The sequence below is a fragment of the Ischnura elegans genome, chromosome 11 (assembly GCF_921293095.1).
Source record: "Ischnura elegans chromosome 11, ioIscEleg1.1, whole genome shotgun sequence".
In the NCBI taxonomy this organism is placed as follows: Eukaryota; Metazoa; Arthropoda; class Insecta; order Odonata; family Coenagrionidae; genus Ischnura; species Ischnura elegans.
Genome location: NC_060256.1, coordinates 47,781,525 through 47,799,899, shown reverse-complemented (window position 1 = coordinate 47,799,899; position 18,375 = coordinate 47,781,525). Strand labels below are relative to the sequence as shown.

Below are 18,375 nucleotides of genomic sequence, written 5' to 3'. Positions count from 1 at the left end.
GATTTAAAAAATAATATATGCCAAGGATTACGCATACAAAGAACATTTTTAAAATATGAAATCGCAATTTGTTGAGACATTTTTCCTTTCAGACATTTTTTCTTTCAGGTAAACCATATTCTGCGTCATTCGCATCAAACTATCTCTTTCGATCACGAAGGTTCATCATGACATTATAAGTTCAAGACAAGGTTCGGGAAGGTCTTCAAATTCTATAAATATTATATGTATATATTTAAAGAGATGTAAAATTTTCATTTTAATACAGTAAGCACAGACAATTTTATCGTGCATTTTACAATGGCCCCATTCATACATAGTAAAGAAGAGCTAAGATTGGTATACTGCAACCCTTCGTGTCTCCCTTTCCCAAGCAATATCTATTAGTTACCTGATTTTCATCTTTGAAAATGTAAGGAATTCCACTTTCTTCACCATGGGCCACCATGCTATTTGCTATTTAGTTTAGGTTTAGTGCCCCGGGCCGATATGTAGGCCCGTGACACTAACAATAAGAGGGTTGAGGTAAAAGATCTGACACATACAATTCAAGCAACATTTATTATTAATCAAAATTGATGGTTAACCGTGAATCGTATCAGCTTAGTTACCATTAATAAACAATGAAAAAAGGTATGTCAAAATTCAAGTCAATTCTTTTTCGTTAATTTGCAACCGATTTGTTCCTTTTTGATTATAATTCGTAAAATAACATTGTTTTAACCATTTATTAGGTTCATGCATTAAAATAGTATACTTATTTTATTTTCAAGCCCTAATTGTGGTTTATAAATAAACTGAAACGTCGGCAAAAATTGAATTTCAATTTAAATACTTAAAATTCCAAAATTTAAATTTGATATAGAGGTAAAGAAAATAGAAAAAATATGTGGCTTTAAATACGTGCGGAAGAAATATCACGTCTTTAAACATCTTAGTGTTGATTAATGGATCGTGGCATAGTCACCCACTGCACGTCGATGGGAAGTAATTCCTTCCCTTTTAATGCAAATCGACCGTGCACCTGCTCAGACGTGACTTAATCTCTCGCGCACGCGCCGGTGCAAGTGGGTTTACCCCGCAGGAAGTGAACGGGAAATACCTCCGACTCGAATCGCACGCCTAATAACTCACTCATTCGCCTTCAGGGCCAGAAAACTTCGATTTACGCGAAGCTGGATGTTTCGGATGCGAATAAATCCCATGAGACCTGACGCAAAAGGTACTCGTAGGAAAAACACACGAGGTGAAACGCGTTCGTAATTTTCCATGATTAGTCTGAGACGCAACCAAACATCATCTCACCTATATCAAGCGGGATGAAGTCATTTGAGAGAGCAACATGGGTCGTCATCGCGCTACGAGATAACGGGTATTCAATTCAGGGCATTTTTCGTGGGCCGGAGAATTTCAATAGGGTGGTTTCCTATTATTTTTTATTGCCTAAATCGAAAGATTATTACTCCTGGAGTACGCGTTTCACGCTCTTAGATTTTTTAATGACGATATCTATTTTTCACTATTGAATGAAAAGTGAAAAATTTCAAGCGGCGAAAACGCGACGGGTAAGTATGAATGATGGGAAAACTCCGTGTGACGTCATTCTGGTTCCCGCTACCGCCGTGTGAGGTCACCTTGGTACGAGTGCCGCTACGATGCAGGCTGTTAGCAGGTAGCAGAGTACCCTGCAAGCAGGTAGCGCTTGGCTTAAATAAGGATTATTATTCCCCTATCAAACGAAGGAAACTTTCCGACCTCAGCCAGTTTTAATAGGTGATTATTGAGAGATATTTCTCAGAGCTCTGTGCCTCATGCATGCATTAGTAATCTCAGACAATGTAAAACTCCTATCTACTCGTATAGAAACTAGGTCCCTGTGACTTCACGTGGAGTGGAATCGCATGGGCGCCAATCTGGCCTTTTTCAAATGAGGTTAAAATTGACCGTTGCCATTCGTCTAAACTGGGATTTCTAAAACCAAATAATTTGTATATTATGAATAGAGTAATGTTGGGTAACGAATCGCAATCAATGCCTTTCGTTTTCTTTGATGAAGGAAGCTAACCTATTCAGGACATTTTTCGTGGGCACGAGAATTTCAATTGACACTTACAAAGAAGGACGAGAAAAGACTTGAGGCGTTCGAGATGAATGGGCTTGGAGAAGAATGGAGAAGGTTAATTGTACAAAGATAAAGAGGACCGAAGAAGTGCTGGACATGGTGGGTGAGGAGACAGAAATTTAATGATACTCAGAGGAGACAGAATTTATGGATGGAGCGAGTATTGTGCGGGGAGGGGTTGTTGAAAACAGTGTTAGAGGGTGGAAAGTTGGGTAAACGAAGAACAGGAAGGAATAGGACTTTTAGATAGAATGAAAGGGAGAAGGGCTTAATGCAAATTGAAAAGGGAAGTACATGAAGGTAAAGCAAGCTGGCAGAGTGCTTCTTATTTACACCATGGAAACCTAACGTAATCGATAGAATACTATAATAATAAATTGCTGTCACGGGCAGCGAGGTACCCTTGTAGGTAAAGCACTTGGCTGCTGATAGAAGAATCGCAGGTTCAAATCCCAGATGAGGCATTCGGAAACCTCTCAAAAATTTCTTCAACTGCGAGGTGTCCCAGAGAAAAGACCTGGCCGCTATACCCTGATTGTGTAATATTCACACGCATGTGACTTGGCCTGGGGTGAGTTCTAACCTCACCTACCCGTACCAAACTTCCGGTTGAATCACTGAGTTAATTTCTGTATCTAAAGTGGCTTCATTGATTGAAATACACTGTTTATCATCAATCTTAGATAACAATAATCATGATGCGCAAAATGTCAAGCCCATCCGAAGAGAAAAGCGAGTAAAAATAAAAGTATGGATGCAAAATAAGCCTAATTTGAGTGGTAGAACGAGAATAGCCTTACCAAAACAAGTTAACGTTGCATTAAAGATGTTTTTTGTATGAAGGACGAAAAACATACAATGTTTACCCCAGTCATGTTCTATTTCTAAGTCTGAGAAAATTTTTCGGAAAATGCATATTCTTGGCTTCCCACCAAAAAAGTGAAGAGCAAATATTGCTGTAAATAATTGATGCATATGAGTAATAAATAAACCGTTAGTAAGTAGCTTTAAAGGTTAACTGATGATGACGCTAAGACGCTGAAACCCGGGTCGTGTTCTAGTTTTTATTTATGTGGCTTAGTAAAAGTTTCCTCGCCTTATAAAGTTTGTGATGGAGTACCACAAAGTTTCCCAATATCGTGTTTTATTCTTACGCAATTACATTGTTAAGGGATTGTCATGGTATCACTACACGATCTACGTGTATCTCTAATAAAAGCATAGTGTATTATTATTTGATGGTACCCTGAAACAGTTTCTCCTTCAATGCTACCTGAAATTACTTTACATTTGTGATAGAAATGTAATATGTTGTATGGAGAAATAATAAACTTCATTATCACCATTATTTTGATTATTATTAATAAACCGTAAGCTACAGGGGCGCAGCTAGGAGGTAAGGTAAGGTTCCAGGCGCACTAATACTTGGGGGCCTGGGGGTATTGCATACTCGCCAGGGTAAGCGGGAGGTGCAAAGTCCCTCCCCAGAAAAAAATCCGAGATAAATGGTTCAAAATGGTGAGTTTAACGGCTTTCGGAGGGATGTTTTATTAATATTTACACCATTCTTTTAGTAAGATTAATGCAGTTAAGTAAAATGGATTTAACTTAAAAATTTCTCTTGAGATTGAGGGGGGGTTTATCCCCCAAAACCACCCCCACGCTGCGCCACTGGTAAGCTATACTCGAAACATATGCAACGAAAGATCAGCAAAATTTCTCGGCTGTAGACGCAACGTCACTTGGCGACGAAGGGAAAAGCATCCACCTGGATACATCATCCTTGTCAGACGCTCGCGTGAAACTCACGTACACGTGGGTTAAGACTCTTTTCCCTTAAGCGAGAGCTCTTAAAAGTGTTCTAACATCATGACTGTGGAATGGGGAAACTTGAAATACTAACGGTACAACTAAGACACATGGGAGAGAGAGAGAAGATGGTGGGAAAAAAAGGAACAAGAGGCATGAGAAAAGGAATGTTTCACTTTCTCCCGTTGCCCATGGCGACCCCACTTGGCCGACTGCTTAGCCGACGCGATGTCTCGCCACAAATAATGCATCTTCCAATGGGATTACATAGAGGAGGCACACAGCCCTCACGTTAAAGTTTAATCTTTAATGGTCCATTCGAATGCATTTCAATCAGTTTCCAAAAATTTCGGCGATGGTGTGAGAGCGATTAATTTACACTCCATATTTAGATAATACACAGCGTGATTCAGGAGGAATCACCAATACCACCCGATGGAGGTATGGGAGACCATTTTAAGCATCTTTTTTCCATAAACATGGAGTGGCAACTGCTTAGTTACCTAGACAACTTCTCATTAACACTACTTCTACTAGTACTTTTCCTAGTATTATTACTAGTACTACAACTACTTAGGCAACCACTAACGATTACTTAGGCAGCACAAAACATTTTCGGATGCACTCTTCAGTTACCATGACAACAGTTTTTTTTTAAGGTATCCAGCCTTTCCGGCATTTTATTTAATACTCTGGATTTTTTAGGACATAAAGTAATTCAAGTTGGACGAATATGTACGGTAATGATTGTTTGCAAAAAGTAACTTCAAAATGGTTGAGTTTGCGAAATCGTACTGTTGATGCTCGATACCCCATTGATTTGCAATTATAATTGGTAAATCATTATAAATCTAAATAAAGGGCGAAAATAATACGAGGCTTTAAAATCCATTACTTATAAAGCTGTGTGGAAAGTGGAAAGTACAAAGTCATCTCATTATACATGCTTAATGTCGTGAACGAGGGCAACAATGGAAGATGACGTCATAGAGCATAGCTGGCGGAGCTCTCAGATAATCTGACTTGGCATGCAAAGACTTTCATCGCGAAAATTTCACGGATCGGATATTCATTTTCTTTCATAAAACGGCACCTCGAAATTCTTGGGTTCGGACTCCGACGCGTAATAATTGGTAGGGGAGGGGCGTCCTTTGTTTCCGAAGCAGGCCATTCGGCTCGAAGGCCGAAAATTATCTTAGAAGGATGGAGCAATGAAGAACCCACACCAAAACGCTGTGTTACACAGCCTCGAGAAAAAGAAATCCCACGACTTTCGAATTTAAAAATAAAAATAAAGCACAAATGAGTTCGGCCTCCAAGTGGCCAGGAAATCACTGTTTCCAAATGCGAGAGCTTGGGAATTCACGGATTCACCGATTTTATTTTATTGTCGATTGTAATGAAGCGTGGAAAATGAAGATTCCCGCGTTTTTCGAATTGTTCGATCCGAATCCCATTTTCGAGCTATTCGCGATAGATAACCGACGGTCTCAATTATACTGTAGGTAATTTAATGACGTCACCAACTTATGTCTACCATTTCACCGTCTCTCAGGTCCAATTTTCATTTATTGTCGACAGTGATGGAGTTTGGAAAATGAAGTAATTAGCATTTCTCAGTTTTTCGAACCGACAACTAATTTTCGAGCTATTTCCGACGAAAAATCAACGGCCTTCTCTCTTCCGTAACTAATTTAATGACGTCATGAAGTACTGTCTACCGTGTAATTGCGCCTTAGGTATTCTTAGCTTTTGTGCATCGGCCTCAAGCGGCTTATAGTAGATTATACTCTTACAAGATATTTCCTCCCTCGCTGGAAGGTTATCCCTGAATGGGTACATGAGCCAAAACCCTAATGACGTCACCAACTCAATAAAAAAGGGCGAAACTTTCGCGTTTTTTTATTTTAAACCTTTGAAGATATGGCTAAATGATAAAGGTATTTTTTCAGTATAACTAATCTTTCCTTTCCATTTACCCATGAAAGAGTTCCCGGTATGATAGAAAATAGAATCTATAACCTCGGGTTTTTACACAAAAAATTGTTTATATAGCAGGGTTTGAATTATTCTTTCGAAACATGAACATTGAGTACTGAGCAGTGCTCTAATACGATAGTAGGTACTTCAGCCTTTGCTAGGGATAAAAACTAGCAGAAGCTATATCTGTACGTTTACGTCAGCGACAGTAACATTTTTTACGCGACTGTGCAACAAGAAATTAAAATTTATTTTACGTTACACACTTATTTCTATAGTTCTCTTCTTCTCTTCCCTTATTTCTATTTCTCCTAAGTCCTCCAAATAAACTAAGGTTCATGGCTGGGGAAAAAACCGGTCGAGGTCTTGGAATATGCGTGATAAAAATGGAGTAAAAGGTAAAGGGCCCATAAGGAAGAAGACCTTGGGAATAATACAAGGGACAGACCAAGAAGGATACTAGGAATGACTATTAACCTAACGGAAGATAAACCTATTTCATTGGATTGGAAGAAATGGTTGTAATATGCACTTCCTCAAGAATGATGCATGGCATTGGCCACCGGGATCTCTCAGCTCGCCGTTACTATGACTATTAACTATAAACCTTGCTAAACAAAGAGAGATGTTTCCTTAAAATGTAATAGATTGGTCATTTTAAATCAAGAAAATTATGTTTTTGTGTTGATTTTGTGATTCAGCAAAACTGCAGTGTGTTATGTAGCTAATATCTTAAAAGAGCGTCTTTTTAAGAGTCGGTTATCTCCAAACAGGAATTATCCTAAGGGGGACCTAATGTTCCTTGTTTTATGTAAAACATTTTGTACTTCTCAAGCTCTGTGTATTATACAAGGAATAAATTTCAATTTTAAACAATTAGATAATAATGATCTGTGAACTTTAAAAGGTTGATGTATCAATGTATTACGAATTCCAGAACTATTATCACACATTACAACATTAAATGAGTGCTTGCCTTTGAAAGTCATGGGATTTTAATTCACTTGGTAGGTACGAGATCCATGAAATTAGTTAGTAAAGAAAATATAACAGGATTTATACACAATCAAAATAATTGGGTCAAAGCAACGCGGCATATTTTTCTCCAGCGTGCAACACACAGTCGAGAGAGAAACGAGAAAAAAAGAGAATGGATTCCACGCATGGGTAAGCGCAATATGAACACATGGAATAAAAATAAAAAAAGCTTATACTTCCGCCCGTCAACACGCTGCTACACCACACTATCATCACCTATCAAACGGAATTCGCTGAAATCGCAGTGTTCTGTTTACCACGGGGTGGATTTTTCACTCCAATAGTGACTCGAAAGCGTTTCATCTCACATCACGGAACTGACGGTTTTAATACAAATTTATTTCATTAAAACGCTGATCTAAAGAAGAATATAACAAAAAATACAATAATTTGTAATGCAACATTGATCTAGAGAAACTTCTTTCAAGAAAATTTATTTATTTTAACGGGTACAATAGAATTATTTTCCAAAACAATAGCCTCGTACTTCTTTTCAACAATCCACACCACAAACCTAAACAAAACCATGGCAACACAGCATAAACAAATACTCCAAAGGATGAAGTTTGCATTGAAAAAATATTTGACAGTATTTTTTCATGCAGAACTTTGGTCCTTTGGCGTATTTAACTTTGCACCCGTGCGCGTGACTGCGGACAAAGTCACTTCTTTCATGCAGTATTTACAACAGAAACAAGTTGTGCGCTTAAGTTAAATCTTAATACGCAACCTCAGCGATACATCAAACGCATCAAAATAAAAGATCTTGTGGTCAGACGTTGGCTAAATTCTTTTTTTTCAGTAGCTAAATTCCTTAATCTCTTACTGTCGTAACATGAAATGTATGACCACGATAAAAGTCGAGTCAATTCAGGTTAAAAAGACAGTTGGGTATGTTGAGTTAATTGTATAGCTTGGAAAAAAATTCCCCATAGAAAATTGAAAGTACTCACAATTTAAATATCAACTTTCCCTCAATCCAGAAAAATAACATTGGTTATTATAAATCCTAGATTTAGAGGATTCTAACAGCTTAAGAATAAATCCAGATAACTCCCGATGGCATTATAGCCACTGTGAGCGCATTGGATGACTAACTAAATGCAAGGTTGCAATGAGGGAATAATTGCAATAACTTAATATTAATATCTACGCATAATAAAACCATGTAAGAGCCATGATGACTACATCGATTAAAGTAGTTTCGAGGATTTTGCATAATAACGCTATACATGGCGAGATCTTAATACCACTACATGTTAGCGATCGTGCAACGTATGAATGTAATTAGCTTCTATGAACATTGAGGGATTTAAGGAGACATATATGGTCTGAAGTTCACCTGCTGCATCATAACCAATGTAAACCTTTCAATAAATCTCTATGAATACTATTCGACGAATAAGATTTTTTTATGTAACCTGCGACCATCAACAATATTTTTATGGTTCACAGGCAGGTCGGCCAAATTAAAGCAAGGATATCGGTAGTTGCTGAGCTATTAGTTAATTGCGTCACCCATAAAAAAGATAAAAGAAATATGCAAAATGCCGTGACAGTATCGGCAGCTAACCTTGACGCCTTCATTATTTGGTTGGCATCGCAAGTAATATAGGGCAGTCAAATATTTCAATTATATCGTCTCCTTTGGAAATTTTGCTTCAATGAGGGAATACAAATAAGGATATGGGGCTATTAAGTATCGATGGAAATACCTTTATTTGCCTCCTGGAAACGAAAAATCCTTCCCGCACGGCGGCTACGCTATCCCTTACGCGTTCCCCCGTTTGAATCTCCAAAGGGCACTTCTTCCAAACACAAGCAAAATGGCCGCTTCAGTCAAATGTAAAATAACCACACAGGCACAGCAGTCAAATGGGGCGACTTAATTCCTTCTCTGGGTCAATAAAATAGGACGATGTATCCTCTTGTTGCCGGAGCGTCAAACTACAGGGAAAATTATACGACCAAGCACATAAAAGCACTTTAGAAAGTACTAGCTCCTTCCACGTGCGATCAGCGCCGTGCGTCTCAAAGATTCGAGGAACTGTACTCGCGGTAGAAGTTTCCTTGACGTACTGAACTGGATTCTCTTGCACGTTGGGGTATCCGCTGCTCAACAGGCTACACTTCCCCTCCGCACTCCCCTCCAGCCACTACTCACGTGACGCATAAGGTCGACCGGCAAGATTTCCTCCTCCCCTATCTCATCAAACGATTCCACTTACTCACTGCCCCCCCCCTTTTTCTCCCAGACGCCCATCACCCAAACCAACCGCTTTCTTGCGCCGCCTCCCAAGCACTGCACTATGCGTTGTGGACATGCCAGCGAGCAGCTGATGCCGGCTCTGCTCTTTAAATGCACACCTGTATTCCTCCCTCTCGCCGCAAGGGCTAGTTTGATGAGGAATCGGGGCCGTTGGACTCCGATATCGATAAAACTAACCGTACCATAATCATCATCAGGGGCGGATTCAGGATTTTTTCTGGGGGGGGGGGGCAGAGGGGTGTGACAGGTCTTCTCAAATTTAAGATTAAAAACAAAATACCACAATTACAGTAGAAAATATTCTCTTTATTTTGAGGTCGCGGGTTCGAGTCCCGCCTGTGTAGATTTCCCTAGTCCAGGGCATGGTTGTTCGTGTACGTTTAATTGTTAAATTTGTTGAATACCCCGATATAAAATGGCCAATATGAGCTGTATTCGGTGGTTTGAAAATAAAATAAAATATGAAAGTTATTAATATTTACTTTATTAATTATTATTAAATGATTGAGGCTCCGGAATACACTAAATAAAATGAACGTAATTATGACCGTCTTTAAAATCTTGTCTAATTTTTAAGCGTCTATGGGGTGGGGGGCACGTGACCCCCTTCCCGCCCTAAAATCCGCCTATGATCATCTAGTATTGTATTTGGAGGAGGCGATCGACAACTGATGTCATTTGCGCCATGAGGGGAGGGTATGGAAGGATGGATGGAGAGAAACCCGGCGTCGGCGTTAGCTTGCTCTTAACAAAAGGCGCCAAAAGGACCACGGCTTAACGTCCCATCCGACGGACGGAGTGTTGCGCTTGAAATGCCCTCGACACAACATCCAAGCAGGGATCGGGCAGTCTCTGCCACCGCCGGGATGCGAACCCGATTCCACGGGGTGGGAAGCAAACATTCTAGCCACCACACCAACCCGATTCCTATCATTATCCTCAGTAAAAGGGGTACACCTGTATAGGTTCAACTGTTTTTGGCGAGATATGGTTGAGCAGCATACTGAATAAAATGGTAAAACTTATTGTACTATCCAAAGGTTTATTAATAATAACAACGCGTTTCGGCGTTAAGCGTCATCTTCAGGCCGTATACTTGTTGCTTCAATTTGTCCTGATGATAACGCTAAGCGTAAAAACACATTGTTATTATTAATAAACCACAGAATAGTTGAATAATTTTTTTCATTTTATTCATATCAGTCTAAGAAATTGACACCAGTGCCCTGAATGTGTGAAATTCGCACACCTGTGACTTAGTCCGCGGCGAACTCTATCCTCACTATTGCGATTTAACTTTCAGGTTGAGAGAGTTTAAATGCAAATTGGAGCCAAATTTTCTAATACAATGATTGCCGGCAGAAAATAGTATGCCGTAATTGATTAAATTTCACATTTTCCGGGAAAGATTTAGGCAGAAACAAAGATATACCAGAAAGGGGTCAAAATCATCCATTTCGATTGTTGTGTTAGATCTGACTAAAGCTCACCATGGAGATCATCACCATTCCTCCCTCCTATCCGCTAGCCTTTTCATAGTGACGTTTTGTGACTGCATGCCGCGAATGGAACAACATTGACCGACCGCTACGTAAATCATCATCACTCGCCTCCTTCAAAAAGGCACTAGACGTAAAACTTCTTCGAGAACAACAGCGAGACATGTAACATCATGGGAACAGTAGGAAAGATTCATCACTTATCTCCTCCGGCTTCATCTAATTTTCTTTTTCTTTACAGGTACTGGGTGACATTTTCCATGTAATTTATTGTAATTATAGATACTCAGGCTTACATTAGCTCTCTCAGAAGGTTTCCGCAGGGTTTTCATGCCCCCCTTCTTGTGTGGGCGTTTCCCTGCAGTGGGTTTTTTTCCAATAAGGATGACAGTCAATATCCTTAGGTTTTTCCCACGTTCACTAACATCTTTTTACACTTGGTCAATGGTAACTTTGTTAACTTATAATTTTATTTTTTTATTGAAAATGGAACTTATATTTATTTTTATGTTATTTCTCTGCATGTAATTTCACGAGCATCTTGACAATTTATTTAACTGCATATATTTAATGTTTGACGAGGGGTTAGATGGAAGATGGGACTTTCTAGTCCCAATCTCGCCCAATAAAGACGCTTATTATTATAAGTAGTAGTAGTATTACTATTATTATTTCATCTCTATAATATCCTTCATAACCTGTCCTATATCAGCTCTTAACTCATCAAACCATCACCACAGAAACTCTCGTACCAACGAACACTAGGTGTTGTAAAATCCACTAAATCGCTTAAATATTATAAACAAAGTCGCTGAAATGCGTCCTACCCAAAGTTTTAAACGATTTCTACTGGACACTGCAACATTTAAGCGTTAAATTTCAGACGCATCGATCACATATATCTGATCAGATCTCAGATATCCACTGAATTACTGAAATATTAAAAAATAACACGGTGTTAAATCAATTTTTCCTAAAGTACTAAATGATTGTTACTTGCAATTGCAAAATTTAAGGGTTAAATTATGTTTACATGCATATCATGTTCTACAAATTTTTGCGATTCCTTTTTTCGTAAAAATCTATACAGCAATTTTCCAGGTGAAATAATATGGATACTAACAATAAATAGAAAATTTTCAAGCGGCACTGGATAATGGCATTACATGAATTTCACACGCGTTCTCTCCTCAAAGTGTAGAAGTATTCTGAAGAACTTAGAATATCACATATTTTATAAAACTTAAAGCCTACCCTTAATTTAACAATTTATTTATTTATATCACACCAAAAACAGCACTAAGGCCTTTATATTGGGTTTATAAACAAAATAAATTATGTGAATATAATTTAAAAATATGTAAAAAAAATAATAATAATATCATTAATAACGACCATTTTCAACGTACCTATACAATACATACAAAAGGTCGGAGTCAAAAAGATAGACTTTTCACTTGGTTATTAAAATTGGAGCGGGAGGCAAAGATGTCAAGAGAGGAAGAAGTATTGGAGATTGAATTGAAAATAGAAGGTAGGCGGAAAAAGAGGGATCTATGAGACACTGCCAGACGGAAATTGGGTTGGTGCAGAGCTTCATAAACATTAATGTTGAATATCATTGTAAATATCATCCTACTTACGTAAGTATTGAAATGGTAAAGCAAAAAGGGATGAGGTTGCGGTAGACTACCGAGTTATAGACCAGAGGGTCGCCAGTTAAAAACCAGGTCAAGTCTAATAAACACTCCCAGCCATCTGGGCGTATTATATAAAACTAGCTGCTCCGAACTGACACCATTTTCACGCAAGGATTATATTCAACACTGAAAATCACGTTTTCCATTACCTCAGCCTCATCAAAATAGACTCGACCTTCTAGAAAATCGCAACTCTTTTATAAGTTCTTGGAATATTAAGATCGCTGCTGACAAAGTCCTACCCACAACATAACTACTTCTTTTCATCCGAAACTAATGGTTTGCTGAAAAAAATAGAGGCACAGTGTCTCTGTTTTTCTCTGCTATTTGGAACGAATCTTTTGCTCACATTCCTTAGATATCTTCCCGGGATGACGTCATTGGAATAATCGCAAATGAAAAATACTTCCATAAAATTGATGGTTGTAAAGATTTTTCATGGGTCATCGCCTTCTTCGAGAGAGACTTCGGAGAGAACAAAAAATAAACAAAAATAAGAAGGATAATAAAAATAAAAAAGATTATAAAAACATACCATTTTCAAAGCCTGCATAAAATGCACTAAACAGTAAAATAACAACTCATTGTTATTTTATTTTTATTTTCCTATTTCTTAGCGGTAAATCATGTAATACATGAAATAGGAGCTATTTAAGAAATTCAGCCAAAATATTTATAGGTAAAGTCAACCATTGAGAAGATTTAAAATTATTTTTCAAAACGAAAACTTAGGCACAAAAAATTACGGCATCATGGAACGAAATTCCTGGCTACTCCACTGGATGAATACGTCCACGAGGACAAGTGACAGTGCGAAAGTACAAGGCGGTATCATCAATTCACCTGATAACAGCCATTTTGATGAATTGCACTTTGCTAAAAACAAAAACTCAGTCTAAGAGATAATCCAAGGTTTAATTCTACCTTCGCAATAAGACCGTCGGGTTGCTCAACTCCTAGTACCGCGTGTTGGCAGCTGCCGAAGGCCGTAGAATGTTGGAAAAAGCAAGGGAAAAGGTAGGCGGAAATTATATACAATGATAAGAGTTCAACCATCTAAAATTAATAATTCTGAAAGCTAATGACGCTTAGGTCAGATATGAGGCAGTATCCTCCAGCGTGTAACTGTAAATACAAGGTTCATGACAACTATGTATTTTCAATTTACCTGACATTATCTTGTAACGTATGACTACAAGCTCGCTAACTTTGATGTATTTTATGTAGGCGGTGTGTTCAGGAAATAATGGGTATTTTTTCTCGCGAGTGGGAGAGTCCGATTGTCATTTTTTCATTATCTTAGCAACATGCCGCTAAAGTATGATAATTATATTTTCAGTTCAAGGGCGTGCCCAGGATCATAACTAGGTGGGGGGAGGCAAACCATGGTATTGGGGAGTGGGCAAGCCATATCGTGACATTTTAGAATGAAAAGGTGAATGAAACCAAACTTTTAAGTAAATTATAACAGCGCCGTATTAGTTTATGAGATTATTTCCTTGAAAAAATACTTTTATTTCAGTTACATATCTTATACTAATACATATCATTTTTCGTGGGTTTAAAGAAAATTTGTTGAATATTTTCGTTTCAATTCTGTACTGATTTTGCTCAAAGACTTTGAAGATTTTTATTTTTTTCTCTTCTATTATTGACCTTCTTTAATACATTTTATAATATTTATTAGAGTTTAGGTCAATGTAAAACAAGTTATAGCCAACGTTTCGATTTTTTTAATCATCCTCAGGGCTATGAAATAAAAAAAGATAAGATTAAGATTAGATTAAGATTTTAAGATTTAAGATTTTTGCTTCTAAGGCCCCCCCCCCTTCCCCTCGCTGGGTACGCCCATGTTTCACTTGTATTCATTGTTAACTTTGCCTGTGGCAGCCGCCAAAGTTAGACGTGTTTTAATGAGCTCGGCGATATTCGTCTCACACTTCATCGCTTGTTCGTGAAGTTTTGGCCAAAAACAATACTTTTAAGATGCCCCAGCCTCTACATCTGCTGGACATGGCTACGTGTCACTAGTTTCTATTTAAAAAATAAAGAGAACCTTGAAGGGCTGTCGTTTCATACACATAGATGACATTAAAACAAATCGTGGGCAGATCTGGAATGCTGCTATATACGAGGTTTGTTCAGAAAATAACGGAAACTAAAGTTTCAAATTTCTCGCGAGTTTGCGGAGTCTGATAGTCAACATTTTTTATATTACGTCGGTTATATACTACTGAAGTATGATAAAAATTTCAGCTGTATTCATTACTTACTTTGACTGTGGCAGCCGCTTAGGTTAAATGTGTTTTTAAGAGCTCGGCGATTTTCGTTTTTGAAAAGAATTGGATCGAAGAATGTGTATCAAATTTTGTCTAAAGATGAAATAAAGTGTGTTAAATGTAAATAAAGGTCAATGGTGAGTGTGCTATGAGCAGGGGCGCAGCTAGGAATTAAGGCAAGGGGTGGTGGTTTTAGGCGCAACTAATACTGGCAGGTCTGGGGGGTATAGACAACCCGCCAAGGTAGACGAGAGGTGCAGGAACCCTCCCCCAGAACATGGTTCAAAATGGTGAGTTTCACGGATGTCTGAATAGCTGGATATGTTTTGTTGGTGAGTCATCCCTTACTATTGGTTACAAAATTTGTCACATGAAAATATTTTTAGAAAAAAAAATCTCTTGAGTTCTGAGGGGGGATTTATCCCCCAACACCCCTGGCTGGACCACTGGTGAGCTGTACCCTCACCTACCCAAACCAAAATCCGGGTTGAATCAAAATGCGAATCGCAACCTAAATATCTACCATATTTGAAGAGAATATTGGCAATGCGGGCTTTCAACACTATTAGTGGGAACTAATTTTTTATCTTCAGAATAAACGCTCAGACAAGTTAGCTTTTCAAAGAATTTAGAAGGAAATTGTGTACGGTATTTTTTTTTATTGACATCCCAGGCAGGACATTCATCTTTAATAAAAACAACTTCTCCCTATGCAGTTCATGACCTTCAGAGCAACAGCTGAGAAATTGTGGGATTCTACAACAACTTCCATAAAAGCAGGAAAAATATCATCCTGAACACTACTGACCGCCTCCCATGACCATAGAGAAGGTTGCCTCACCTTCTGCAGGCCACTAATTAATGCATAAAAAACCATTGGTGAACAGGAAAAATGATCAAAACCAGAATAAGCCGTATTAACAATTCCTCTACGGTTCTTAATACCCGTAATTCTTCTTACCTGGTGCTTACAGGAGGGACGACATAATAAATATCCAGATTTTGGGCTAATTCGTAGTTAGAAATAAAATTAAACATATACCTCATTCTACATTACATAAGAGATTGGGGTTGACACACTTCCTGAGAGTGATAGGTTGCCATTCCGTCGTGGAAATAACGAAAATTTGGGTAATCGTAAAAATTAATTGTGAAAATTATTACACTAGGGGTAAAATTTGAAATGAAGTTGTGAGTTTAGCGTAAAGCGTTAAAATAAAGCATAAAAGAGTTAATGGCAGTACTAAATTATAGTACACGGGTAAAACATTGAGAGATTTCTTTGAAGTTTCCTCTTAGTTGAGGATTGCTATAATTACTAATCTGTTCGCCATTTCCACATTTGCCAACAGCATTTTATGGTTAAGCTTTCATTATTCATTAACTCAGGCTCTCCTTTATTGATAGTTTCTGGAAATATACGTACTTTATAATTAAATCTATCATAAGAATAATCAAAGAAAAGAGGAATAAATTCGCATAAAAAGGTTTATCATGAATATCCTCAAAGTTAGCACAACAAGAAGTATACCTGATTGCCTATTGGCTCAAAGAGGCTCTAACTCTTCCCTTCCGACAGAAAATTCGCAATTAAGGCAGGAAAAGAGATATGGAACCATTTATCTAGCATGGATATTGCACGAGCCGCTATCACTGTCCGCATAGAGACGCACTTCGTGGTAAGTGACGCGGCAGAGTTATTGAAAGGATCTAGCCGCAAATATAGGCAGTACCTGCGCCAAGACCGGCCTTCAGCTGTCGATATAAAAAGGAATACGCTTGATCATCATTTATTTGTTTCTTTACTTTTCAGAAAGGATGGGGATTATTTAACCATTGACGTAGTAATGGCTTCCGCGGGTGTAATCATATTTCGTTTTTTGTCATAAGATGCAAGAAAAGCGCATGATTGTGCGACAGAGACACAGCTCAGATGAAACAAAATGAAAGCGCGTTGCGTCAAGTTTCGTAGTTGGGAAATATGGCGACTGCGAACCTCGGCGCTCGCCCAGAGGTTAAGGTGAACTTCTTAAGTTTACGGACAGGTTTTTCTCTACGATATTAATGTGAGCCATACTCTCCATACAGATGCATAAAGGTCTGCAAAGGAAGGTTAAAAAAAACTAATCCACCAGAGAAGTTGGATTAATATGTCCGTGGGTAGGAAGGACATGCTCGTGCAGCGTAATGCTATCGAATTAGTACTCTTTCTGCATTACGGAGGTAAAGTCTAGTCTAGAGAGAAATTAACAATAAATATAGCCGTTGATTAGCGTCTAAGGGTATTGGTCTGGATTTATTTTAAATGGAAACTTTTTCCAAAGTTTTTATACACCTTCATCAGGGTTATAGATGAATAAAAGTACACATATGTGATACATAAATGCATATAAGGTTAATAAAATGTTTCTTTTAGAATAATTAAAACATTCAGTTGTATATTAATTAAAAAGAAGAAACTAGAATTTTGATTGACTTTCTTTTGCAATGAATCGGATTTGCTTATTGATGATAACTAAGCTAATAATATTTCATAAAAACCTAACCATGGTAACTAAGCTAATAACATTTTATAAATACCTAACGAATATGATTAATTAAACAAAAATAAATTATTCTTAAATTGAAGATGTCTATTTTATTAAATCTGCTTTTACATTTGAAAACATGAATCACATTATTAAATAATAATTACTTTCAGAATCTGATATTTCGGCAATAAAAGTCAAAAGTATGGCTATCGTCGATGCTGTGGCTTGTAAGGGGACATGGGGTCATGGGCGTACCCAGCGGGGGCAGGAGGGGGCAGCTGCCCCCCCTTGAAGCAAAAGTAAATGTAGTTCAAAAAGAAAGTTTTGAACAAATTTCCTTGAACTCCAAAAAAAACTCGAGCTAACAATTTTAAAAACTAAAAAAAAAATGCTGTTATAATTTTCTTTAAATTTTAGTTTCCTTAAACTTTTCCAAGTAACAACTTGAACAACGACGGCTTACCCCCTCTAGCTATGATCCTGGATACGCACTTGCATGGGGTGATTCTATTCTTTAAGATTACGTTGGGAAATGCTGCTCTTTAAACACTGTGATCGATGTGTTATGTAGCAACTGTTACAGTCGCGACATGGTATTTTATATATTACGTTACTTCATAGATTTTACATGTTCCTAATTCAATCTTCACGTAGCTTGTTTTGAGTGTTATGATTTTTATCTGTAATTTTATCTATATTTTAAAATTTATTTAAAAATAACTTGCATTTACGTTCTTCAAAACGTTTACTCCAATTCACTAATCAACGTTAAACGTAAAGGTTAAGAGAAAGAAAAAACTTTAAAAAGATAAAAATTAAGATCAACTAAAAATTAGCTTCAGACCTTCGGTGCGTTCGTAGAGAAAAGTAGCGTGGATTTGATGCCATACCCGCTATCTCTATCGCTATTCTACAACAACTATAGTAGAAAATTGCCCCACGTAAGGCATTGTAATAGAGTTCCATGTGTAGCCTTTAGCGGTGTGGGGAATACTCAGCGGAGATGTTTACGGGATATACACCGCGTGAGTCCATTTTCGTATACGGTATTGTACAGGGCTTCTCCAGGTAGATGCAGCTGTCCCGGTAACCCACGTTCAATCCAACCAGCCAGTTGAAATTTTTATTAATTTTGAGCGCATTTGTCT

At 37.8% G+C, this 18,375-nt stretch overlaps 1 protein-coding gene across 2 annotated transcripts in view; it reads right to left on the bottom strand.

Moving 5' to 3' along the window:
• The window catches only part of LOC124167932 (alpha-tocopherol transfer protein-like), a 90,645-nt gene that overhangs the window by 53,511 nt on the left and 18,759 nt on the right, over positions 1-18,375 (bottom strand). The window contains exon 1 of one of the 2 annotated variants that reach the window (XM_046545996.1): positions 8,665-9,041. The exons of the other annotated variant lie outside the window; for it this stretch is intronic. The gene's annotated coding sequence lies outside the window, so the exon portion shown is untranslated. Of the gene's footprint in view, positions 1-8,664; positions 9,042-18,375 lie in introns of those variants that run through there. 2 annotated transcript variants of the gene reach the window in all.